The 24,837-nt window shown below is 37.8% G+C and overlaps 1 protein-coding gene across 11 annotated transcripts in view; it reads right to left on the bottom strand.

The window, feature by feature from the left end:
* Positions 1 to 24,837, bottom strand: part of IRAG1 (inositol 1,4,5-triphosphate receptor associated 1) — a 94,930-nt gene that overhangs the window by 57,979 nt on the left and 12,114 nt on the right. For 6 of the 11 annotated variants that reach the window (XM_058420974.1, XM_058420973.1, XM_040066321.1 and 3 more), the window contains exon 6: positions 6,075 to 6,263. The exons of 2 other annotated variants lie outside the window; for them this stretch is intronic. The gene's annotated coding sequence lies outside the window, so the exon portion shown is untranslated. Of the gene's footprint in view, positions 1 to 528; positions 672 to 6,074; positions 6,264 to 24,837 lie in introns of those variants that run through there. 3 more of the 11 variants (XM_040066333.1, XM_040066334.1, XM_040066332.1) reach the window with 3 other exon arrangements.

Here is a 24,837-nt window from a genome sequence, read left to right as displayed (position 1 = left end):
GTACAGCATTCCAATTTAACACAACTTAGTGGTATCAATTTACATCTAACAGGATTAAATTCAAACACAATAGAAGTAGTGGCTCTGGAAATGCATCTTTAAAAGATCAGCTCCAGATAAGTAGATAATCCACCAATCCACTGTTAAAAGCAGGAGGGAAGGAAAGCCATACAAATTAAAAAAAAAAGAAAGAAAAAGAGCAATCTGTGACTTATCTGTTTCTCTCTAACATGGACTGCACCTAAGACTCTGTCATGGTTAGCACAATACAGATGACAGTGTCTGTGGATCAGGTTGCCTTGAATTACTGACTACATACCTTTATTAATCAAGTCTCAGTATAATTAACACAGCTTTTTATTTTGCATTCTTGTATAGTCCCAAAAGCTCTGTAAGCAGAACGAGGTTGCATTGACTACACCCAGTTTTTAAGCAGCTAAAATCTGACAGAGAGGTAGAATTTGAAGAGGCTGGGGGAGAAGAGGTAAAGAACCAGCTCCTCGGTATCACAAGAACAAGGTACTGTACCTTTAAGGAGGAGAAAGGGTTCCGTTCTGTTCCACGGCTGAAAAAGAGCTTATTCCTGGTTATAGAGACGACTTACCTAAAACTTCAGTTATTCCTCTCTTTCCCCTCGGGCCAGCCTCTCTTTCACTCTTGGGAGCTTTTACCATTTAAGGTCAATGTTACATCTGGCTCTAGTAACTAAAGCTGAAGCAATTTTTAACTCTGAGATCCAACAGGCTGCCTAACATTAGAATGAGAGTTTTAAATTTCAAGTAACTCTTCAAAAAGCTTTTCTTACCTCAGAGACTTAAGAGAATTAAAGGATCTCCTATTCTGGCATAAGTACTCTGGGTACAACATGATGCAGACATCACATTAGCATTCTTCAAGTTCAGCGCATATAAGCTCTACTTACTCATTTCTGATTAAAATGGGCAAGTAGGAAGAACAGATGAAACAGTTTACATCATGTTATGTTAACCCTTAGAATTTTTTACTGACACAGATGCTACTATTTTTCATTCTTCTCCCCCTCCCTTTGTTTGGTCAGAGGGAGTCTATAAATTAGAGAGCAAATAGAAGGCATGTGAACTTTTAAAGAACACTGGCTTCGGTCCAGTCATGGGCTCTGCTCTCCACTTGCAGAGTAGGAATAATTCCCAATGAAGTCCACAGAATTTGCTTGCATCCCATGAGAGGCTGTAGCTACAAATGAGGCTGGAGGAGGGAAAAGAAACCCCAAAACCTTTACCACAGTACATTCAGGTACCTACAGAGCAATCGCATGTGAATCAGAGCCCTCAGCTCTCAAACTGACAGAAATGTTACTTCAGCATATCTACTTATGATTAATACAATTACATCCACAAATCCTAACTAAGAGTTCTCTAATGCCAGGTGCTGGGAAGTTATTAAATCTAAGAAAGCCAAACCCTGTCCAAAAATCCTTTCACAACTGAAGTAAAGACAAGAGAAAAGAAGGTGGTAATGAAAAACAAACAAACAAAACAAAAGAAACCCCAAACAGGCAGCAGATTACATGTAAAATTATTGGATAGTAAGTTTTGAGGGGATGTATTAGGACTGTTTTAAGAGAAAGCAGCAAACGATAGTAAATTTACTGCCTTCTGACAGTGGCTGACAAGAGCAGTAAGGCAGAAACAAATCAGACAAAGGAAAGTAAGGATTTGATGATCCGACTTTGAAAGCATGATAGGGGACTGGTGCCTGGCTTGTAGGAAAAGTGGGCAAAGATGAGGTGATGGCAACATAGAACAGAAAATAAGAAGCTGAGCACCTGCTTTGTGCCACATCATGTTTCAGCTGGCAATAGAAAGTCTATTATTCTACACTTCAGACATGCTTAGTTCCAAAAATCAACATGGTGAAAAAAGGCTCTGAAAAACTTCACTAACATCTGTGCTTAAGCTTGTTCCCCACATAAAGGGAGCAGCTAGGTTTTTCCAACACCTTTTCAGGTATTGACGTCCTTTGTCCACTTACAGTCCTTGACACCATCACTGACTCTGACAAGGCATTTTAACACGCACCCCTTTCATCTTTTTGAATTACTACTTCATTGCCCACAAACTCAGGTTCTAAAACAACCTCCTGTGACTCAGCATGGTTTCAGTCATCCATCTAGTTATCTGCAGCTACAGAATTTTTACTAGCATCCATAACTCATCATTTTTCAGTTTTATTATCTCAGAATTTCTAGGCCACACATGTCCAATGCTTCATTTGTCTATCACAGATGTTTCTGTTAAATCTGCTTTCATCCCTTTCAGCACAACGACTGCTTTGTACCCAGTTTGGGCAAGAACAAGTTGTTTACTGTCTTTCAGCATTACTGTCCTCTGGGAAATAAAACTTTTTGCTGAAGTTTCTTGTTCGTTGGCCTAGCATCCCACAATTACTGTTGGCCAAATTTAGCCCAAATTTGTTAAATTAATTGAGGCCTCACTATATTTTCAAGTTCCCAGAGAGTTAGTGAAACCAGTGCTTGTAAAGCAGATTTAAGCTACTGCCCCTACTATGGGGAAAACCTAGAGGGGCAGAGTTTCAGTTTTGTTTTGTTTGGCCCTTCCACTTGCACCACAAACATGACCCCTGCGGTCTAGGTAGGATTTAGGGGATGCAGAAAGATCCTAGAGGTACTCAAAAGAGAAGGAAAACAAAGCTTCCATCAACCTTCTGCTCCCAAAAGTCCTTTGTATATTCTATTCTACAGCTTTTCCCAGAGATTTGTTTAGTGCAAATGATTTCAGGCCAAACAGAGGTGAAAACTGCCAGCTAAAATATAAATTGAATGAGGAAATATTAGCAGCTAAAATTTAATTATTTCAACTAGATTGTTAAAATTCTATAAAGAAGGCATAGTAACATGTACCACATAAAAAAGTCATTTGTTTGCTTTGTTTTCTAAAGATCTGGTAATAGCTGTTTTTTTAAAAAATGCTCTAATACAGATGGCTTGGCCACTCCCCCATAACACAAAGTATTTATGTTGCCAGTATTCCAGTATTGTGTACCCCTGGGAGAGCATGAAATTATTTTTTTAGAAGTATTCTGAAGTGTTTCAGAGCAGCTAGATGCAGTTCTCTCCAGTTCCACATGCCTTGGTGGTTATGGGATGTGCATGCCCCCATCCCACCTTCCCATCTCCCAGATTTCCACAGCTCTGTTTCCTACAAAATCAGCAGTGCAGGAGTAGCAAATTTAACACAGCAGTGTTAAGTTTGCTGGGTTGGGCTCCTCAAGCTCTAAGATTTTAACTTGTGCCTTTGAGGAGGTGAAAACCAGCACTAAACACAAGCACTAAAATCCTTGTCATACTGAAGCAATGGAGAGTTCTGCCTCTCAGCCTGAAGTAGAGGTGAGATCCATACCAGGACTTCATTTTTGGAGCACAACCATCTTCAAGCACAAGATGTGTCAGAAAAATGATCTTGCCACAGTCTTTGTATTTTTTTTAGTTTTGGCTTTAATTGGGCAGTCTGGGAGATAAGAACTTTAACTCAAAACAGCATATCTGTGTAGAAATAGTTGTAGGTATCTTCATTTAAGCTTCTGAGAATTCTCATAGTTTTTAAGATTTACATTATTATTATTATTGATATTTTTTAAGATTTTAGGCTTCAGGACTAAAAGATACTAAAATGTTCTTATCCTTCCTGTGCATATGTAACAGCCATCCATAATGGCAAGTCACGATTACATGCTCTATTTTTTATCCTGTGACTAAAGTACAAAGATTATTCATCAGGCAGGCTAAAAATTTGCAGCAGAAGTGATAACATTTGCACTTAAAACTGGAGTTCTAGGACACAAGTTCCATTTTAAAAGTATCTCAAAGGTGTCCATCTCAGGTCCACCCCACAAATAACAATGTGCATCGACAATTTCGTTAACTGAACCAGTCTCATCATCTTATTTCTCAACTGTATGGAAAAACTAGTGAACTGAGTTAAAGTTTATGCCAAATTTTTGCTGTGTGCCTTTGTTTTCTTGCACAGAACATTTTTTCCAAATTTATATATTTAGTCCTGCACCAGATTTGTGTTTCCAATGGCTTTTCTGGCTTGTATGTTGCTACCATCATAGCGCACACAAAACTGAAGTCACCTTCTCTCATCTGACAGCACCCATTATACAAATCTTATTTATGCACGCAATTCTTATCTGCCAGCATCATCCAGACTGGAGGTAAAAACCCCAAATTGGAACAATTCTCCTAAGTTAATATATGAAACAACAACAACAAAAAATTCCAAGACAAAAACATGCAATAAAATTTTCCCATCTGGGACTCATTCTGCTGAGTATTAAACCCTAAACACAACCCTAAGATGTGTGCTGGTTCAAAAGGGTGGAATTATTCAATATCACTTTGCCAGGCAGCTATAGATCATTTATGCAAAATGTAACAATTAATAATGTTTATGCAGCAACTTATCTAGATGAGTCTTCTGAAAGGCAGGGAATTTGCTTCCAGTTTTCTCCAGCAAAAGAGAAGCTCTTCATATGAATCAGAAATGCTAAATTAAAAGAATATGCAATTGCAGAGCATGCAGAAGGAGGTAAGGAGAGGTTTCCTAGAGCCCAGTCATCTTAAAGAAAACATCTCATGGACAACAATGGAAATCAAGTTTGCTTTGATGTCATGACTGATGTACAGATGATCCTGCAAACCAGCCCATGTCACACGGAAAGATTTGAGATTTTAGGGACAAGGACAAAGTGCCTGCAAAACCCCTCCTCATCGAGCCACAACGAGTCTTTTATTTATAAAGAGCTAACATTTTTCTCAGTCCCAAAATAGCCAGCTAATAATCTCTATATGAGAAACAGGCAGGGGCCAAGAAACAAAATGTCAATCTGTTTTCCAGCTTTCATTGCCAGATGATCAATAAAATGATCCAAACTGACAAACAATTTCAATGTAAAAATCTCTCTGGACAAATGTTACCCAAAACATTTACAGCACTCATTATATTTTCTTTTCCCATATTCATGTCTTGGGGGTTTTTTTTGTTCCCTCCTCCCTTTAAAAAAGTGGTTTTAAAAATGGAGTTCCAATAAAGCACCAAATTAGGATGTTTATAATAACTTATGAGAAAGTAAAACAGTATCAGAAATTTAAACCTTTGTGGGCAAGGAAGTTACTCTGTTTCCATGCCCTTCAAATCTAGTCTGCCAAGAAGCTAAATATATCAAATATTTTTTTCATACACATAAAGTCTTCCAAGGTCATGGATGCATTTCACTTAGTCTAATTAACTGTTTTCTGAGGCTGACCTTTAATTTCTGTTAACAGCAACAGAACGCCTACAAGCAATACATTAAATACCATTGTTATGTGATTGCCCTGTGCTCTAGGGAAAATCCTTTTGGGAAGATGATACAACTGAAAAATAAAAGAAAAACACTAATAGTTTTTGATTTTTTTGGAGTGGGAGGGGAAAGGAAAAAAAAGGAAATCAAAGAAAATCTTGCAGAAGATTTGACACAGTCATTGCCATTTGGTAAAAAATGATCTATAGAGAGCTTCTCTCATCAGAGCTCATTTTCTGTTTTGATTTTGGGGGTGAGGGGTTAAAATGTGATCTACAATAGCAGGAATTCCAGAAAAAGAGGAGGGATGAAGTTCTAAAATTACTTTTCTGGGGATCTTTAGGGAAAGCTGAAGAGGTTAGTAATTACTCTGACTAAGGTGCAACTCACCTGGGTTATGGGAAATTAGACAGAAATAAAGAATTAGGTGAATTCCAAAGGATTACAGGCTTCTCCTTTCACATGACTGTACAGACATAACAGCACATTCTGATAATCTAGTAAATGTTAGACTTCTTCCTGAATTCAGAATTCATACTGAATTTGGATTTCCTGCCATATTCCAGCCTAGTGCAAGAGAAATTGAAATATTGAAAGAAGATACTTAAGATTTACAGGAAAAGTATAGAAGACAGACATTTTTAAAGGATTTAAGATGACATTCCCTTGCTGAATTAATCATTTAAAAATGGCTAATTTCATGTGAAACTTGATACCAGCATATCCCTTACCCATACTGATCCAAAATGTGTGCAGACTCAATTAACAGCCTGAGATTTTGAGAATTATTTGCAGGGTGAATGTGCTGCTGCTGCCTGATCTCTCACATTCAGCATCCACAGGATGAAGGGTACATTTACCACACGGTAATAAACTTCTGAGGAAGCAATGTGGGAAGATCCTATCGGTGACTTCCATTCCTACAGCAAAAAAAAAAAGTAAAGGGAAGTATAAATCCTGATCAGAGACTGATTTTAGTTAATATTTGCTTTCAATGCCACAACTTTACACTGCCATTTATTCTAAAGTTTCCCAAAATATGGATAGAAAACTTATTCCACATTTCCCAGTAGAAGTTTAGAGAAAAGCTTTAACATACATTTCTGTTGACTGGATGACTGTTGCAGGGTTCATTGGATAGTTGGTGTCTTTGCACTTTCCCTCAGAAAATTTTAAGGTAGAGCATTTAAGAAGAGAAAAAAAAAAAGCCTATCAGTAGGAACATCTGTAGATGAAGTTCTCTGTCAATTTGTAACGCTGCACCTTTGTAGTTTGACATATTTGATATATGACACAAGTGTGATCATTTGGGCTAAAGTGACTGGCTTTAAAATGTTGTTTTTCAGACAGCATGCTTCAACTGTTTCCAAAAACAAGGGGGGCAAAATTTGTTATATATACACTATATATGTAAGAATATTTTTAGAAAATTTTAAAGCAGCTACTTGATGTTCTGCAGGAAAGGGATTGAATTTGGGACTGCAACCATAATGTTTGCTTGCCTCCTTGGAAGTATCCAATTTTTCATTTTTTAAAAAGTCTCAAATAACACATTTCCACTGAGTACCCATTTGCAGTTTCATAAAACAACTGAAATTGATTATGCATAGTCAGTATCACCATATGCACACAGCTAAGTGTTTGTCTGCCTTGAACCTTTGCAAAAGCTTGCATTAATAGAGTCATTTCTTTTACATTTTTGCAGCTTCACATAGAAGAGGCTGTTGGCGGTTCCTTCTTCACCAATGTTTAACAGGATGCACTGCAGTGGGAATTTCTGCCTGACAGCCCTTAAAGCACACTGCATTTCTGCCATGCCACCACAACTGCCTAAAATACAGTTTTAAGATTTGTTGGAAAGACATACCATTATCAACATTGAGACTCTAAAGTTCCATTTTCTCTACCTGCTCCTTCCACACCCCCCTTTTCATCCTCCCCTCTGAATTAGATTGTGTCTTTTTCACCTCAAATCTAGAGCTTAAAACCTCCTTTGTACATTTGTTCCTGTACTTCAGCCTGATCATATTTTCCTGGTGGGTGTTTATTAATGAAAAGCCAGTGACCTATTTTTCTGTACATTCTCTTCCTAAGATCCTCCTCAAGATTAATATCCTGGTTCTAAAAGACATAAGTATTTTGTTCAAAAATGCTAAAAAAATTAGGGATTTTTGTTTGTTTTAATTATAAGCAATATTTCCTATTTTTCATGGCTTTATTCACTGAATTTAAAAAAGTAAACTCTTATCTGTTCTTTTAAAGGAAATGTTAAGCTTAACAGCAGTCTTATACAAAGAAATTTAACACTAAAAGATCTCATAAGTAGATACCCTAACCTACACCTATAAATATATATATTTATGTAAAAATCAATGTCACCTTGTGATATGCTGAACTGTCACAGAATGAAAGCGACATGCCTTTACTAGGAAATGTATAATACAAGATGAATCAAGTCACACTGCCACAAGGCAATTAAACACTCATAGGTTCTGTGTTATAATCACCAGAGCAAGTGATTCTGCTTTTTGAGATATGTTTGCTTCATTTAAAACACAGAATCTTCATCAGATTCAGACCTTTCATTCATCTACTACCCCATAACAGGAAAAAAAAAAAAAAAAATCCAGGACAAAACCAAAACAACTCAAATATTATTTAGACATAAAGAAAACGTGAGAATCCAGTGACTCTGATGAGATATGAGGTTCCTGGAACTGAGAGAATTTAACTAAGTGTTAAGCATATTAATTGACCCAGAATCCAGGCGCTCCATATTCTGATGCTGCCACTGTAGTGAAGTTTTGCAAGAGAAGAAATTGCCAGTATGATTTATAAACAGCTGCATCTCAGAGTGCCACAGTACCCTGCTCTGCCTGGTTGTTGTACAGGGAGATACCAAAGTTAACAGATGCCCCAGTACTCCTGCAGGATGGCAGCAAGTTCATGTTCCCTCTTTCTCCCTTCAGTGGGGTTGGAACAGAGTGGAAACACCTATTCTACTTTTGTATGAGAGATCAAACATGCAAGCCTGAAAACCCCTCCGCTTTTTACCTTCTATCCTCCAGATGTTCTTTAGAACATCTGGGCTTTTGTCAGAAGGACGAGAACTGCTGGCAGCAGCTCAGCTTCTACAGCTGCTTCATTCACCCTGCATGGGATTCACACACAGGCATGCACTCAGAACCCCTGAGCAGTGAACCATAAGGAATGTAAACAGAGCATAGACAAAAATCATGCTCCATTCCTCCACACAGCACTGGACATGACTGTGAAGGGAATTTCTGTTTTCCCTAGAACAAGCTGCATAGCTTTTACCAGGAGAAGGAAGAAAACTATTCAGTATTGCTTCATCATGCTCTCTTGACTGACAGCATTGGTTGCATTCACTGGGGATTGTTTCAGTTAAGAAAAATGACTGTCAGCATTCCTTTTCCCTGGAAATGCTTCCGCTGTTTCTGAGTAAATCACATCACTTTACAGTGGATTAGGTGTCATCTTTACTCTTCACAAAAGCCTTGTAAATTTTCTGGCTGCCTACATGCTGTTCAAAATCCACTTGTTGATCAAATCTTATGACTTCTGGATTCCCTCAGAAGCCTGGCTAGGGTACAACGCAGTTTTGCATCGTTCTTTGAGGGGAAGCTGCTGATTTCTTGTTTAAAATAGCCACCAAAGTAACAATCTCTTCCTGGGATTAGTCCTCTTGCAAAGCCATGCAGTTGCAATTTTGAGTAAAAGCAATTATCCTTTTTTAAACTGTGGTTCAGAGAACCCCAAGAAAAGCTGCTCAACCAGCACATTGAAGTCAAAGTGCTGCTTGTTCACTCTGACATTTGTTTCCTCTTTGGCTAAGACTTTCTGATCCACTTTTTATAACTTGCTTTCTACCCTACTTTGATGCCCCCTAAAAAAAAAACAAAAAAAACAAAATACTATGCTCATTCTGCTTTAGTTAAAGACACACTCTTTACATTTACATTTCTTACACTTGCTTGTTTGTTCTCCAGTTTTAGTCTCTAAAAGTTAGCAGGGCTGCTAAGCCTTGCACCCTTGGATGTATTCTAGATAGCTGTATCTTCTTATCAACTCCTCAAAGCCTGACCACATCAAAATGTTTCTTGGTATTTGTTTATACAGCTATCCCTGTTTTACTTTCTTTGCAAAAGAAATACAGAATGCTGTGTCTGGCAAACATGTTTTTCTGGACATTTGTAGCCCAAAATACATTTTTAAAAACCCCTTTAATTTACGTTTCTCTTTTCACACATGGTTTCTTGCAGTGACTGAGTTTACATCCAACAGAAACAAAGCTCTGAAAACCTTCAATAGAAAGCTTATAAGTGGGAAAGATCAGCATGAATTTGGAGCAATTCAGTGAAAAGGACAACTAAATACAGAGAAGATATTTCAGCTGGAGTAGGAAATATGCACAACTATTTGATACCAGGCAATTACAAAAAGTTGAAAGAAAAGATGAAAAATCTCATTATCAGCTTGCCATCTTAAAAATTTAGTCAAATCTCAAATGAACACGTGTAAATGCCATACAATTTTACAAGCTATAGAAATCAGTAAACAGATGTAGCTAAGTCAATGCTCAGAATAACTTCATCCTTTGCCTTTGAAAAGGATGCAGATAGAGCTGTATAAATTTAAGCTCTCAATCCAAAGCCTGCTACTGTTTGCAGGAAAGAAGTTCACCATCAAATAAAAGAGGGAACAAACAGCTGTTGACATGAGTGGCTTGGTGATTAAACTGTTAAATGACCTGACATCAGGAGGGGGCAAGAAAAACTCTGCAAAAGTCACCGTACCAATTTGAATTTCACATGTCAAATTCTTTCAGCGTTCCTCTGACTTGTGGCACTAAGCCATCTTCCCAACAGGAATCCAACTGGAGTGATGTTATATTTTTCACCACAAACCATGTGCACACGCACAAATGAAGTGGAAGCCATGGAATAGGTAATAATTTTGGGAATTGTTATATGTATATATGCATATTAAGAGTTTATACAATAGTATCACTATGAAATTTGGTGGGTCCATAGAATGAGGGGAGAGTTTTGTGCTAATAGAGTAGATATATTCACCAAGCTAGGAACAGTCTGAAATTTCTCAGCTGTTCAGACTATAAAAATAGAGTATTAAGAATATTGGCCAGAGTTAGCAAGAGCTGCTAATATTAGCCTTCTTAGGGATGGTGCTTGGGAGTCATCCTTAAACAAAGGAGAAAAAAAGGAGCTGAAGTCTCTCATGAAGAAGTCTTGAGTCATGACTGAGTCCACAGAAAGAAAGATGAGACTGACAATCTTCCCAAAGTTAGGAAAATAGGCAAGGTGAGGAGCAAAAACCTAGTCAGGATAAATTGTAGTAAGCTGGATGAACACCATGGTTTGGAAGACAAAAATGACAGATTCCATGAACATCTTTCAGCCCCCAGACTGTTTCAGGCAGATAAGACAAGACATAGAGAAAGGAAGATTTTGTTGTCGTTTTGGTTGAAACTGGGTATTTTTCATGCCATTAAGTAAAGCTTCAAGTTATTTTAAGACTCTCTGAAAACTATAGCATCGTGTGGTCTATCATCTATGGAAGACTTGAACCACAGCCTTAAGAAAAAGAATCTATGGAGTAATGTGAGGAATCTCTTAGTCAGTTACTTATCCCTAAACAAGACAAACATTTAGGATGTTTCCAAAACAGCTGGGATTTAGATTTTTACTACAGTGAAGCAGCAGCAAAGGAAAAATGCCAGAGCCAAAGGAGGAAAGCATGTCAGTACATACCAAAATCCTTGGAAGCTGACTGCATGCACACCCTATGGGCTCAGGAGCCCAGCAAAAGCCTGAGCAAGAAGAGTGTGATCACATTTATGGAACAATTTGAGAGCAGAACTATGTTTAAAGCCTTATAAGCCTTAAGTTGTGAGGCACCTCATCCAAGTTTGCTAAAACATACAGGGAATTCCAGCTGATTTCTCAGGCCGAGAAGGAAAAAAGATGTAAATTTCAGCATAATAAAAACCAAACTATGCTTGCACTATAGAAAAGCAAAATTATTCCCTTACCAGATCAGTGCCATGTAAACAAGAGAATTTAATAAAATATAAGCACTATTACAAAAGTTCCAGGATTTCCTCAAAAAAGTTCAGGTTTATTTTCCTTCTAAGAGTGCCTTAACAGTTACCTGACATTTTACTATCCAGTTTTTGACACTTCAGTCAGAAATCTAATGATGCGTCTGGACAAAATATAATTCTGTATCAGGTGTGGTCACCACAGACCACCTTGTGTCCCTTCTCAGTGTGGTAAAGTTGCCTGGCCTTTTTCTGTACATCCTCATTTGCTTGGACATGTTGGTAACATATGTTATGATGGGTAAATTTAATTATGTAAGGGGTGACTGAGACTCTACCCAACTGCAGAGAAATAAAAATTGTAAGATTTTACTTATAGTTTTCATGTTCTGCCCCTCTGCTTATCTAGACCAACCTAGAAGCCACAGCTTTCCATACACTGTGTTCTTATGAGGAACTGTTCTAATACTTTGTCAGGAATACTGTTCTTATAAGTTAATTAAGACGTGGCAAAACAAGTGCTTTTTCAAAAAAATATTTTTTGCTAAACAGCTTCTTAAAAGTGGGTGAATAAAATCCTCAATAAAATTTAATTGTAATCAGACAGGGAACTAGGACTGTCACCAGTTGTTACTTCTTAGCCAAATCACAGGAACCTTAGAACAATTCTTCTGTCTGTTAGAAGAATTTAACTCTTGCAAGCCACAGCAACAAGGAGTGGGGAAGAAGGGTTGTTTTCATTCTACCGTGCATTTGCAGACTGCAAAGAAGGAATGTTAAGCAAACATTGTTCCTAGGAGAGGACCTGAAGTTATTAGCAAGTGTGATATTTTCACACAAGTTCAAATATTTAACAGACAGGATTTTAGAGGTTTGCTGATGAAGCATTTAAGGAAAGAGGGGAAAAAAAGAAGAAAATCAACACCCCAAAAAGCCTTCAGCAACATGAGAATTAATTACAAAGCAGGAAAGAATCTAAAATAACTGAAATCAGACCCAAATGTGTGGCCCTTAAACCATTTTCTGCCCTGAAGATTTATTTTATGCCCTTTCTGATCATTCAGAAATGATTGAAGAAACCCACACTTGCTCTACATATGCGATCTTAAGAAAGGGAAGGAAGAATTAAACTGAAGGTTTAAAATGGTTCTTTTTAAAGCCAATTAGCTTTTGAACACACGTGCTGCTTTATCTGGGATAACTGCACATTTATGCTGCGGGAGCCACTTTATTCTTTTCCCTACAAACTCTAAAGTCATTAACTGACCTTTTAAAGAGTGCCCCTCTGAACCAGGCAGTTCTAATGCTCTACAACAAACAGAGCTAAGCCATCTTTGAGTGGATATTGATGACAGTCCAGGCATTACAATAACTTAATGAGCTCTCTGCTGCCTTAGTACTGATACGTCACACTCCAGCCTGTGGTGAGCAGGGGCCCTGTTTTTATGAACTCTTGCAAGGCAAGGCACCCCAGTAAGCAGCCTGGATTATCCTACTTCAAGTTAGTACTTTTATAATCCTATATTAGCCTACAAAAGTGAGATTGGTAGAGCAGTATGCTCAGTTGATCTGAATATGTTGGTTTATCCACGTATAAAACCAGAAATTAAATTAAAATATCCGTCTCAAATTCAATCTCTTACCTTGCTGAGGTCTCTTGTTTCTTTCATCTAAGGTGGATTCTTCACATCCAGAGTAACTTCTCTGTTCACGTTAAAGAACGGAGATAATGCAACACTTCAGACACAACTATTAAAGAGGATTTTTGAATTGCATGAGAAATGTTCAAATGGGGAAACTTTGCAAAAATGTTTTCATCCTCTGTGCAAGCAAGAGTATAGCATCTGCATGTCTTCTATATAACTCAGGCAACAATATCCTGGCAACCACATTTCAATGGAACAAATCCAGGTAATTAAAATGACTGGATCTAGCATCCATCTCTTTTTATCATCCCACTTAATAGGCCAGACTTACTTGTTTGGGAAGCGATGGTCAAAAATCTGCTCGATGTGGTGAAGTGAGATGTTGTCTGTCTCTAAGCTACAGAGTCTTTGTTTGCCATTGCCCATTTAGCTTCTCTTTCACAGCACTGTCTTCCTGAGAACTTCAAAAATGACGTCTGCTTTCGCATGCTATACTTTGCAGACATCTGCATAGTTTGGTCGATCTCATTAATACTTCGCTAATAACCCTGTCAAGCTTTGTAATTTCTATATAAAGGTTAAAAGGATTAAATTCACTGCACCAGTAAAATTGCTCAATGCATTACCATCCTCATCACGTCCATCCACTCATTTTAATAGATTCTTAATACCATAAGTCAAAATTTGGGCTTCCACTCTTCTGCAACTGCACAGCCTAATCCCCCTGCAGGAGCCAAACTTCTACTAAATCAGATTATGAGGCATGAGTTCAGCAAGAAGAGCTTTTGGATTCCCTTTTTTTCAGAGGTCATGTGAGCAACTGCTCTGGACTGTATGTTGGTGTCTGAAGATTGCAGCAGTCACACCAGTCCTCTGAAAGGGGAAAAGAGGCAGGATGCTACTCTGCAGCAAAGTACAAATGAATGACTGTCAATCTAGATCATATCTTGGTCAAAACAGACCTGTGAGAAACAAGATTCACTTTCTTGGAAAAAATTTACAAGTTTAATTAAAAAAAAAAAAATAGACAGTTAGGAGAGACAAAAGCAAAATACAGTTTCTTGGCCAAAGATGCTTAGCACCTAGCAAGCCAGCATACCTGCTAACAAAAAGTTTGCTCCTTAAAAGTATCAGCCTGCTGCATATTTATAAATTCACATGCATGATTCAAGCATTCCTTTTGAGTGTGAATTTCTTTGTTCAGTTTCAAAACCCCCAAATCATTTTATCTGGTAGACCCATCTGCAGGTGGCTCCATTCCATCTGATAGCACAGGTCCTATAAATTCTTCTCCTGGGGTTTTGGTCAACTTCATTTGCATAAGATACTTGAGAACAGAAGTTCAATAGCTTTTTGGTTAGCAGTCTTCAGGCAGGAATGAAGGATGATTCCCCTTACCTTCTGGTTTGGCGAGTTTAGATGTTACAAAAAAAACACCCTAGTTTTTTACTTTTAACACTATGTTACAATCATAAAAAAATATACATTCATCACATTTCTAAACTCTATCAATAGAGGAAAATACAGTACAATCTTCTCACATTATACATACAGTATTCATTTTAATATTTGCAAAAAGCCAACTATATAATATGCATTTATAACAGACCTCAAATTGACTGTTGTACAAAGCAAAAAAACCCAAACAAGCAAACAAAAAAAAAACAAACAACAGATCTTGCTTTTTGGTTTTTGTGTGCAAAAATTTAATATATCTACATTCTAACTCATTATCTCTAAGATTTAATTCTCAGCTTCACTGTCTGGAAGAGGTGTTAAACAGGCTCTAAGGTGACAGGCACAACAGAGCTGGTAACCTACATAAATACTTTATGTTTCTTTGCAATCTATCACCCCATGCTCACCCTCAATTCCCACAGCCTAACCCATTACAACTGCCTCATTCTCTTCCTAAAATAGAGCAAATTGAGAGGAAATTTCCATTCTTACTATCTAAGGTTGCTGGTCCTTCCACAGTGATCCATTTAAGCAAAGTCAAATACCCCAGGGAAAGTCTTCAGGAAGTAAGAGGGAAAGAAAACAAAATCCCACTTCTAAGAAGGCTGGATCCTCATTCCCTTTCCCCAGCTTACTTCACAGCCATAACTATCAAGTCAATAGAGGTTTAAATGCACAAGGTGAAGCAGATTGTATTCCCTTAACTATGTTTTGCCTGGTTAAGACACTGGCCTAACACAACATTCTTGCATAGGAATAAATCTGCCTTTCAAATATGTACCAACCAGAGCCCTGCAAATAGACACCTGCTGCTTTTTCTTATGGAATCACAAAGCATAGCTTTGAAACAGTCTGTCCACACACTTATTCTCTTTCCCTTTTCAAAATTCACCTTGTATTTTACCTTGTCAAGAAAGCAAAAATATTTTCCCCTGTTTGGTTACATGCTCAATCACTACCCGCTCAAGTGCTAGTGCCCAATTACTGTGCTGAAACTTCAGATACGACACCAGGAAAACCTGATAGCATTTTCCACACTTATGGCAGAAGAGAAAAGCACACACATCTCCTGACGCCCAAGTGGCCAAAACGCAACATGTGAACAGAAACAAAATACATTGCTATTAGCTTCTGCACAGAGGACGCCCTTCTAGCATTTGGAATGGCAAGAATATTTTCATTATTAACCATGAAGTGGGACAGCTTTTGCTACAGATTCAAATAACTCACACCATTTCATCTCTGTAAATATAAGGATTACTTGAAATGGCTGGGATGTCTCATCTAAAGAGACTACAACGGCCTAGCAAAAAGGAACAGATGGAGGCTGAATGATTCCTTTTAGTCTTCTACAAGGCTACTTTGAATTCAGCTTTTCAATTACTTCAAGATTTTTTTTTTGTTCTCAATTAAGCTGAATGAGGGCAGGTTTAGATTAGATATTAGGAAGGAATGTTTAACTGTAAGGGCAATGAGGCACTGGAGCAGGTTGCCCAGAGACTTTGTGGACTCCCCATCCCTGACACTCAAGGCCAGCCTGGATGGGGATCTGTGTTACATGGTCTAGAGGGAGATGTCCCTGCCCAGAGCAGGGAGTTGGGACTATGACCTTTAATTCCCTTCCAACCCAAAGCAGTTGTGATTCTGTGAGCTCTCTCCACAGAGGCTACCAACACATATAAGAGAGCCTGCACTGAAATGTTAAAAAAGTTAGTTAATAAAGTCATACTAGATAGGAGTGTGTAACACAAGGTTATGCTGAGTATGCACAAAATGTTTAAATTCTTTAATTACAGTTAACTGAATCTACACAGCAGCAACCCCTGCAGTATAAAAATAACGAGCATTGCTTAATGAACTTTCCAACAGCTGTTGAAATTCCAACAATAAGGGAGCAGAAACTTCCAGCCTGGGAAAGATTATTTTTCTTCAGCCTTTCAAAGACCAGTGAAAACTATTTCAGCTGTCAGACTCAGTAATGAAAGTCACAATGATCAACGATCACACGTTAAACTTGCTGAAAGCTAACTTTTCTCAAGGTTCTCTCTAACAGCTGATGTAATACAGAGTAAGTATTTTGGTGGCACTGTCATCCAGAAGAAAGCAATGGATTACAAGAAGGCACTACAAGAGTGGTGCCCAGAAGTTTCAGGTAGCATCCACACTGCTAAGATGATTGATTAGTATCAAGTGTATATTCAATAAATTAGGCTTGAATAGTAAATTCAAGATGCAAAGGCTATTTTCTTTCTACTTCATGAAAAAAAAGGAGGAGAAAATACAAACACGTATAAACAAGAAGCTACAGTTCCCAGTCTTCCACCACCACATTCCTCTACTAAACCTCACTTGGATGAGAGCTACAACCAGCAGCAATCAGCTCTGGCCTCTGTGTACATTTTAAACTGAGGCACATTTGTTGTTTCCACAGGCTGCTCTGCCTTGAGCACTTCCAAAAGCAGTCCAGAGAAAGGACTGAACATGCAGCTGAGTCTTTAGGAGAGCAGTTACTGCTTCATCACCTCCCTGCAGTACTTGCATTTCTCACAGCAAGGCTGGCATTCTTTTGAGACTATAAAAGGCAGCAGCAGATAAATTAATGGAATTTTTAGAACAGAGCAATAAAGAGCTTTGAAGTAGCGAGCAACTAAAAAAGGAAATCAAGCAGCCATTACATCAGCTGAATGACAAAGGCAGCTGAGAATTGGTTTGAAACTTAATCTGCCATAATCTTATATGAGAACATTACCCATATACATGTTTAGTGAAAAGTTAAATTGATCTTTAGGACGTTTTAAACTTCTCCTAAAGCCTTGGTTCACAGAAAGAGGCATTATACATGACTCTTATTATAGTTTAATGAGTGGTGAAATACCAGTTGTTCCTCACTGAGGTTTAAGCAAAGCATTTTTACCTCACATGGTAGAATCTGCTCAGTCTCAATTTCTGTTTAGCTGTGGATGAGCACACACTTCATTATTTACAGGAGCTGATCTGTGACAATTGCTGAGTGAGCCCTTGAGAGTTGCTGCCACATGATCTTCAGCTTTCCTACCCAATCTCCAAACACTTCTGACTACAAAAGATGATTTTAGACACTTTGTGTAGTCTGTGTGGGTTCAGAGCCAGAAACAAGGAGCCTAAGTTCTACAACGCCTGGCTTTTTGGCTTACACCACCCTTACCACATCATATAGTCCTCCAATAAGTGCATATCTCCAAGAAAAGCAGTTAAACACATTTTTTAAAAACAGTTTAACAGATTAAAAAATCTAAGGGATTGGACAGTTGTATAAGTAACTCAACTCCAAATGTCTTCAAAGTCATACCTTTCTCCTCAACTATCACTCATATTTAGCTCAAAAAACCCCACATGATTAAGGGTTCTGGTCCTGAATTATTTCTCTTAATACTGCCTGCCATCCCAATTCCTTTGCATTCTGTTTCTCGACTTAATAATTCTTCATTTTTGCATCCGTCTTTATGTCCTTTTCCTCAGCTTTCTGACTGTTCTGCTTGGAATAACCTTCCTGACATCGTGATTTTCAGCTTTTAATTAAATAACTTTTTCCAATTCAAAGTCAGCTCTCTGTTAAACTCGGAAATGTGACTGCTATCAGAAAATGTGAGAAATTGGTTCTATGCTTAGCAAATCTTTCCCCGGGGGACTAAAATTCTGCTGTACACAAAGGGAACCCTGACTAAAGCATATCTGAAAGTTGCTTGTTTCTTATAAAGTACTCTTCCAATGGTCAAACCATTTTACAGGCTAATATATTCAGGTTTTTTCCACAGATCCAAAGCCAGTGAACAAGTATATTTACTGTGAACAACACCATGCATGTGAAAGCCTCATTTTAAGATAAGGAGAAACTGAATACCTGAGTATACAATGAAAAATTATCCTAGAAATCTAAATACATTGCTAAAATGCACTGTATTATTTTGCTTCACTCATTAAAACTGCACTATTGTTATACTGGATATTGTTACAACAACAAAATTGTATGTGGTTAAGTTTTCTTTTGTGCAAGGCAGAGACAAATCAGAACACTCATTTATCAAACTTGTTGCAAGCTAATTTTACCAAAAGTATACTCAGAAAAAAATGAGAAAAATCACATGAAATTTACTTTGCACCTCATTTACACCTCCACCAGCAAAATCAGTTAATGCTAGAGTTCTTCCTTAAAAATGGGCCCAGTTTTACAGCAGCAAATGCTTTGAAAATTCTACAGTGTGAAAAATGTAGAGTGAAATCCACAAGTGCTGATAAACACCTCATTTGTTTATAGGTGGAAACAAGAGCTGGTCCCATTTAAGTGCCTTTAATTCAAATGAAACCGAAAGACTCGATGAAGAAAAGTGCTTTTAACAAATGCAAGTGCAATGTCTGAAAATACACCAAGAAGCGAAGGATGAGATCTGTCTATCAGTTGGACTGTGGTATTTGTATCTGTTTTTGTAAACTTCCATTTTGCCATGATTCGGGAAGAATGAAGAAAAACCAAAATCATGAAGCCACAGGTGATTATTCCATTCATTCCCAACAAAACTTAAAAATTCAATTACTTAAGAAGGTTCCAAGGACAGACAGGGCTGGGAAAGATTGGAAGAAACATGGGGACAGCCAAGCAAGTCCCATGAGACACTAACAGAGACTTCTGAAGGCTTATAGAAGTTATTCACTCCTTCCTTTTAAACAGGGATAATACAAACCCAAAAGCAGTGGAAACAAATGTATCTTTGTCAATGGGGGGCAGCACGATGCCAGAAGAATGTATTTTAATTGTAGTTGTTCATGAAGTTCAGGGCACCAATATGAACAACATAACATATAAACACAAGTTTGCAACTGCACCAGTTAACATCTGCTGAAGAGGCTTTAAATTAAAAAAGCCTCCTAAATATCGTTTTCTGAGGACCTAATTTTAGACCCCTTGACTACTTTAAAAATAGATTTTGTTTGAAGTTTAGGGGAGATACAATGATTACCAGTAGGCTGCAATATCCGTGACAACTCTTTTGCTTGCTCATGGCTGAGGGAACCATTGCCAAGGTAAAGTTATTTCATTTGTCACCTGGGAAAAGGCAGGTTTCATAATGACTCACATGCCATTGTACAGTTTAGAAGTAGCAATGTTTTATTCCTGCTAAGATCTGACAGAAGTATTCCTATTCAAAGAATCTTTTCCTCTATTTGTTTTCCATAGTAGTCTTTATACACATTTCAAATTACTTAAATTTCATGAGTGCTCTAATCAAAACATTTCAGCACATCAGTAATTTCTGAATGTCTTCACATATAATAGCTTCAATGAAGTAAACAAGACATCTTTTGTCCATTTCACTGGATGCATCATTCTAATTTACTGTACCTGAATTCCCTCGTATTTATATGTCTGTGTGGAAGATTTATTTCTATCTTGTTTCTATATTCTACCTGCTGAACATCTGCTCTCCATCACTGCTTGGAAAGGATTTTAACCTTTAGCAGGCATTGTGGAAACCTCTCAAGTTTTTCACTATCAGAAAGTTACAACTGGGCTGCTTGAAGCAGCGAAGTCTACAATTTTCCTTCTACTGCTTTAAATACCTCTCCTAAATGCTTTTACCTGGCATGAAATAGAGATGACACTTCACTTTGGATTTGGATTCATTTTGAAAACTAAACTTCACATGGTCTGGGAAGATGGCAGAAAAATTATTCTGACTCATCAAGAGTCTCTGTAATAGTTGGATTTTCTGCCTTTCTTCTACATTGCTCTGACAAACCCCTTGTTAAATTTGATTTTTTTGAAGAGCACAGGCTGTATTTTGAGATCTTTTTTGCTGCATAAATAGAATAGCATTATTTATCAATATTTCTTTTCATTAAAAGTCATTTATTACAATACCTTCCTTCTCCCTAAAATATGAAACTGTTTATTTTACATCTCGCATGGGACCTTTGCTACCTTATCGGGTTTTTTCCAGTAAACTCTTTGTCACACTGTAGTTGATCAGACTTAATCCAAAACTATTGAAGTCCTTACCCTATAGGTATTTGTGCTCCAAGTCATACATAAACAGCTTTCTGGAGACTGAAGCAGATATGTGTCTCTCTGACAACACATCTCCATTCTTTTAAATATTTAAACCAGCTTTACTTGTCAAAGCTATCTGTTTGGTAATATTATTTAGGTCAATTTCTCTCAAATTATTCTCACTGACTATATAAATACAAATACACTGAGAGGGAGCGTTTTTAGACTGCCAGCTCTCCAGAACAGGAAGAGTATTAATTTTGCAATGTCAGAAACAACAATGTTATGATCCTTGTGCTCCACTGTTAATTAAATAAGGAACACTGCCACAGAACACAGATGGGTGTGTATGATCAGAAGTAAGCACTCTGCCTGTTCCTCCTTCTCCCTCTGTTATTTGTTGAAGTTGTTTGGATTTGTTTACAAAAAAAATCCCAATAACAACAAAATCCTATTTTTTTTTCTGAAAATGACTGAAGAACAAGCTTGCTTTGCTTCCCTTCACGTTAAATAGAAGCAAAGCTGAGAACAAAAAGCCATTTCCATTAAAATCCAGTCCATGTAATTTATCACTTATGTATAGCCGTCCTAACAATGTTTTTCCACCAAAAGCATTGCTATGATTACCTTATGTGCCAAAACAAAAAAGAGCAAGTTTACCTTAACAAGTTTTTCCCTTTTGACCCTGCTCTTTGAAAGTAAATAACCAGTTTTCACCACTAAACACTAACATACAAATTCTATAAAATTAAGGTAAAACTGGGGAGGAAAGTTCAAATTTTATATGTGCTACACATTATGGTGGCAATCCTACATTTAAATAAATCCAGTGTAAATTTATGCCAGGAACAGAGAGAGACACATGGATCCTTACTGGATGTGTGGTCTTGCAGGTGAGGCAGGAGGGAAAGACAGGAAGGAAAAAAAATTATACTTAGAAATGTCACAATTGACATTTTTGGATGCAGATAAGACTGCTCAGACTCTACAAGACAAAAGAAAGTGTTATCCATGTTCACAGGGAAAATGCACATATCTGAGGCCCCCTGCACTTCAGTGATGCCAGAATTTTGTCATTCAGTTTAGAGAGAGCTGGACAGAGCCTCAAGGGAATGATGACATGAACATTGCTGTCCTGTTCACAGCTTTATGCACAGCCCACAGTGAGAAGGCGGCCTTTCAAGATGCTTTTTTCAAGAAGAAGTGTCTGCATTCCTAATGATACATTTTCACACTCATTCTGATGACTTTAGCACAGAATGTTGCTATTAAATGCATTATTCTCAACAGCAAAATCCCAAGATCAGCACTGTACTTTTTGTCATTATTATCAGCTATTGTGAGCAGCTTTATTTACCTCTTTCTCCCCATGCCTTAGTTATGACTCATTTTCTCCTCCTTAAAAAAAAAGGGTAGTTAAACAGTGGATCAAGTTTCTCCCTCTGCTGTTTGAGACGGTTTTTAATCTCTCAAACTGCTTCCTTTAGAAAAACAGAAGCACATATATGTCATGTTAATGAGTGAGAGGGGATAACCAAAACATACATGTAAAAGTGTGTTTTATCAGCTACAGGTAAACTGTCTCAAACACCATTGTCATCACTCGGGATTTTTCTTACACTCGCTGTAACATGATTCTATTGCCATAAAAAATTCACCCATGCTATTTATGACCGGGATAAATATTAGTCTGTTATACAGCAAGAAAACACAGCTATAATTACCTCCTGGGGAAACAAAATGAGCAAAAATATTTATGCAATAACAAAAAAAAAACCCCAAACCAAACAGGAAAAAACAAAGCAACCAACCTTCTTTGTTATAAACTAACAATACCTGATTTCAAAAATCCTATTTAATTCTATTTGCTGTCTTTCTTTACTGGTTTAATACACAGAAAAATCCTTACACTGCTGCTTTATTATCAGTTACAAGAGCTCAAGTCTGAACATCCTACAGATTTTGCAGTTCAAACTCAGATTTAAAAAAAAAATAAACCAAACCAGAAATTCAACCACACATCATTCTCCACTCCACGGCTCCCAGCTTGTCTGGAAAGAACAGTCTCAGGAAAACTCGAGTGTAGCAGGATGCTTTACACATCTGATGCTTTGCAGCACTCTTACCAGACTGTTGAGCTCCTGGGTTCTGTTTCCTCTCTGGGTTTCATCACTGAAACCCAAATGCAGCCAACGGAAGTGTGCCAAGGCAAAGCTCTTTCGGCTCATTCATTAGTACCCTGCTAAGTGGCAGTGTCAGGAAGTCTGCATGGGGCAAGAGGCAGCAGTGGCAGGAAAGAGCTAAGCAAGAAATCATTAAGAGGTATTTACTTATCCCATTATGATAGGCTCCATTTACAGAGGCTTAGTACACTGAAACAGTTTTAGTTTTAAAGCAGTGAATTCCACATGAAAGCTTTAAAAATTGCCTTTACAAAAAAAAGCATAAATTGGAATTTAGTTTTACTGCATTTCTTCAAAATTTTTTCTTGCTTTTCTATGTGTGTTGGTGGGGGATTTTTTTGTTTTTGTTTGTTTGTTGAATTGTGAGTATTAAACAACTGCTGAATAGCCAGCAAAAGGAAAAAGAGAATCACCAACAGAGTCAGAGGACCTGGCTTGCTTGTCCATTATGATTTTAAAAGTTACTCCTTCTTATTTGAGTACTCCAGGGGCCAAGTCATACAAGGCACACAGAAAGTCACAGGAGTTTCTAAACGGATAATCTGATGTCTTTCATGTGCCTTGTGGTACTCAGAAATCTTCAGAACTTCTCAGCTGTTCTTCTCCACTTCTCTGCATGTTTCACTTAATTATATTGTTATTGTTATTAATTATATTGTAAGTTGCTATTGTCATAAATAGTTTCTTCTCTGAGCATCTGTTGCTTCACCCACAGCAATTGCCTGCACACATTGTTCTGTCTTGTGCTGCCAGGTATTTGAGTGTTCTCATTATCTTAAAATCCTTGTCTGACAAATATCCATGAGGATTGGAACTACATGATCTTTAAGGTCCCTTTCAACTCAAACCATTCTGTGATTGATGAGCGCTCTTGATGTTTTTCCCTACAGAGAATACAGTCAGCTCTACTAGACCTGCTGCTATTTTGGACTTGTACTCCATTTCCTGTAGAGGAGATATTTTATTAGACTAAATGATAAGTTAGTGGGACACAGATAAGCCCTCAAGCATGCCAGCACTTCCCTTGGTCTCAGAATGCCTTATTTTTTTTCATACATTTCAGTCTACTAAGACATAATTGCTGTAAGTGTCTTTTTGTAAAGTCTGAATAAATTGGCCTGGCCTTAACTTTCATGGAAGCATTACCATTTTTCTATGTGTGCTGTCAGAACTTTTTGATCTTACAAGTCACACCTCAATATGTTTGAAAACAATTTCATTTATCTGTAAGTACCTTAAAAATGCTTTTCACTGTCATCTATGTTACATAACTTCCCAGATCATAACAGCTCCAAAGCAAACCTTCATCATACTAGCTCTTTCTGAACACTCAATAAAAGGGCAAGGAAAAAAAAACCTGCAGAACCCAAAAATAAAAGCCAGAGAGCTCCCAAACATATTTCCACTGATTTTTAAGATGTAACATGGGGCAAGACAGTCCAAGACAAGCATATATATAACATATGCTTTCAATTATTTTCATGCAAACATGAAATTTACAAGAACAAAACAAGTATGGCAGATCCCATGTTAGCAGAGAGTTCAATTTCTAAACCCAAGATTCTAAAAATCAAACCTTCAGCTTCCTAAGCAGATCTGACCACTACAAAAAATGTCAAAGGGAGTCAATTTTGGATCAACTAAATTGGGTCCATCACCTCCCTGGGGCTTGCACTGTTTGGGAGGTTTTCCTCACCGCTTCTGTGACTCACATATGAGACAGGATTTCCTGTGTTTTGCCTGTCCACAGCAAACCAGGCTCCCTCTCCCACCCTGTTACTGATTGGCTGTCCCTTTCTTCCAACCCTTCTGCAGCTGGGACACACACTCGTTTTAAAAAGCTGCATTTCTTCAGCCACAGTCAGCCTCATCTCCCAGACCTGACCTAAAGAGGGGATAACCATGGTCCAGCCACACATCCAGAGATGCCACCACACTCTGTTCCTCACCGCTGGCTCCAGCTTCTCACCAGGAGAAACCTGTCACTTCCTAGTCTCCAGCACATGCCTTGGCTCAAAGCCACCCTCGTGTAAAAAACTCTTGCATTTGGAAATGGATTAAACAAGCTGCTTAGCAGTTCATAAGCATAACAAGAAGATG

The sequence above is a fragment of the Hirundo rustica genome, chromosome 6 (genome assembly GCF_015227805.2).
Source record: "Hirundo rustica isolate bHirRus1 chromosome 6, bHirRus1.pri.v3, whole genome shotgun sequence".
NCBI classification, from domain to species: Eukaryota; Metazoa; Chordata; class Aves; order Passeriformes; family Hirundinidae; genus Hirundo; species Hirundo rustica.
Note: the sequence above shows the minus strand (reverse complement) of the source record. Positions and strands in the feature narration are given on the sequence as shown.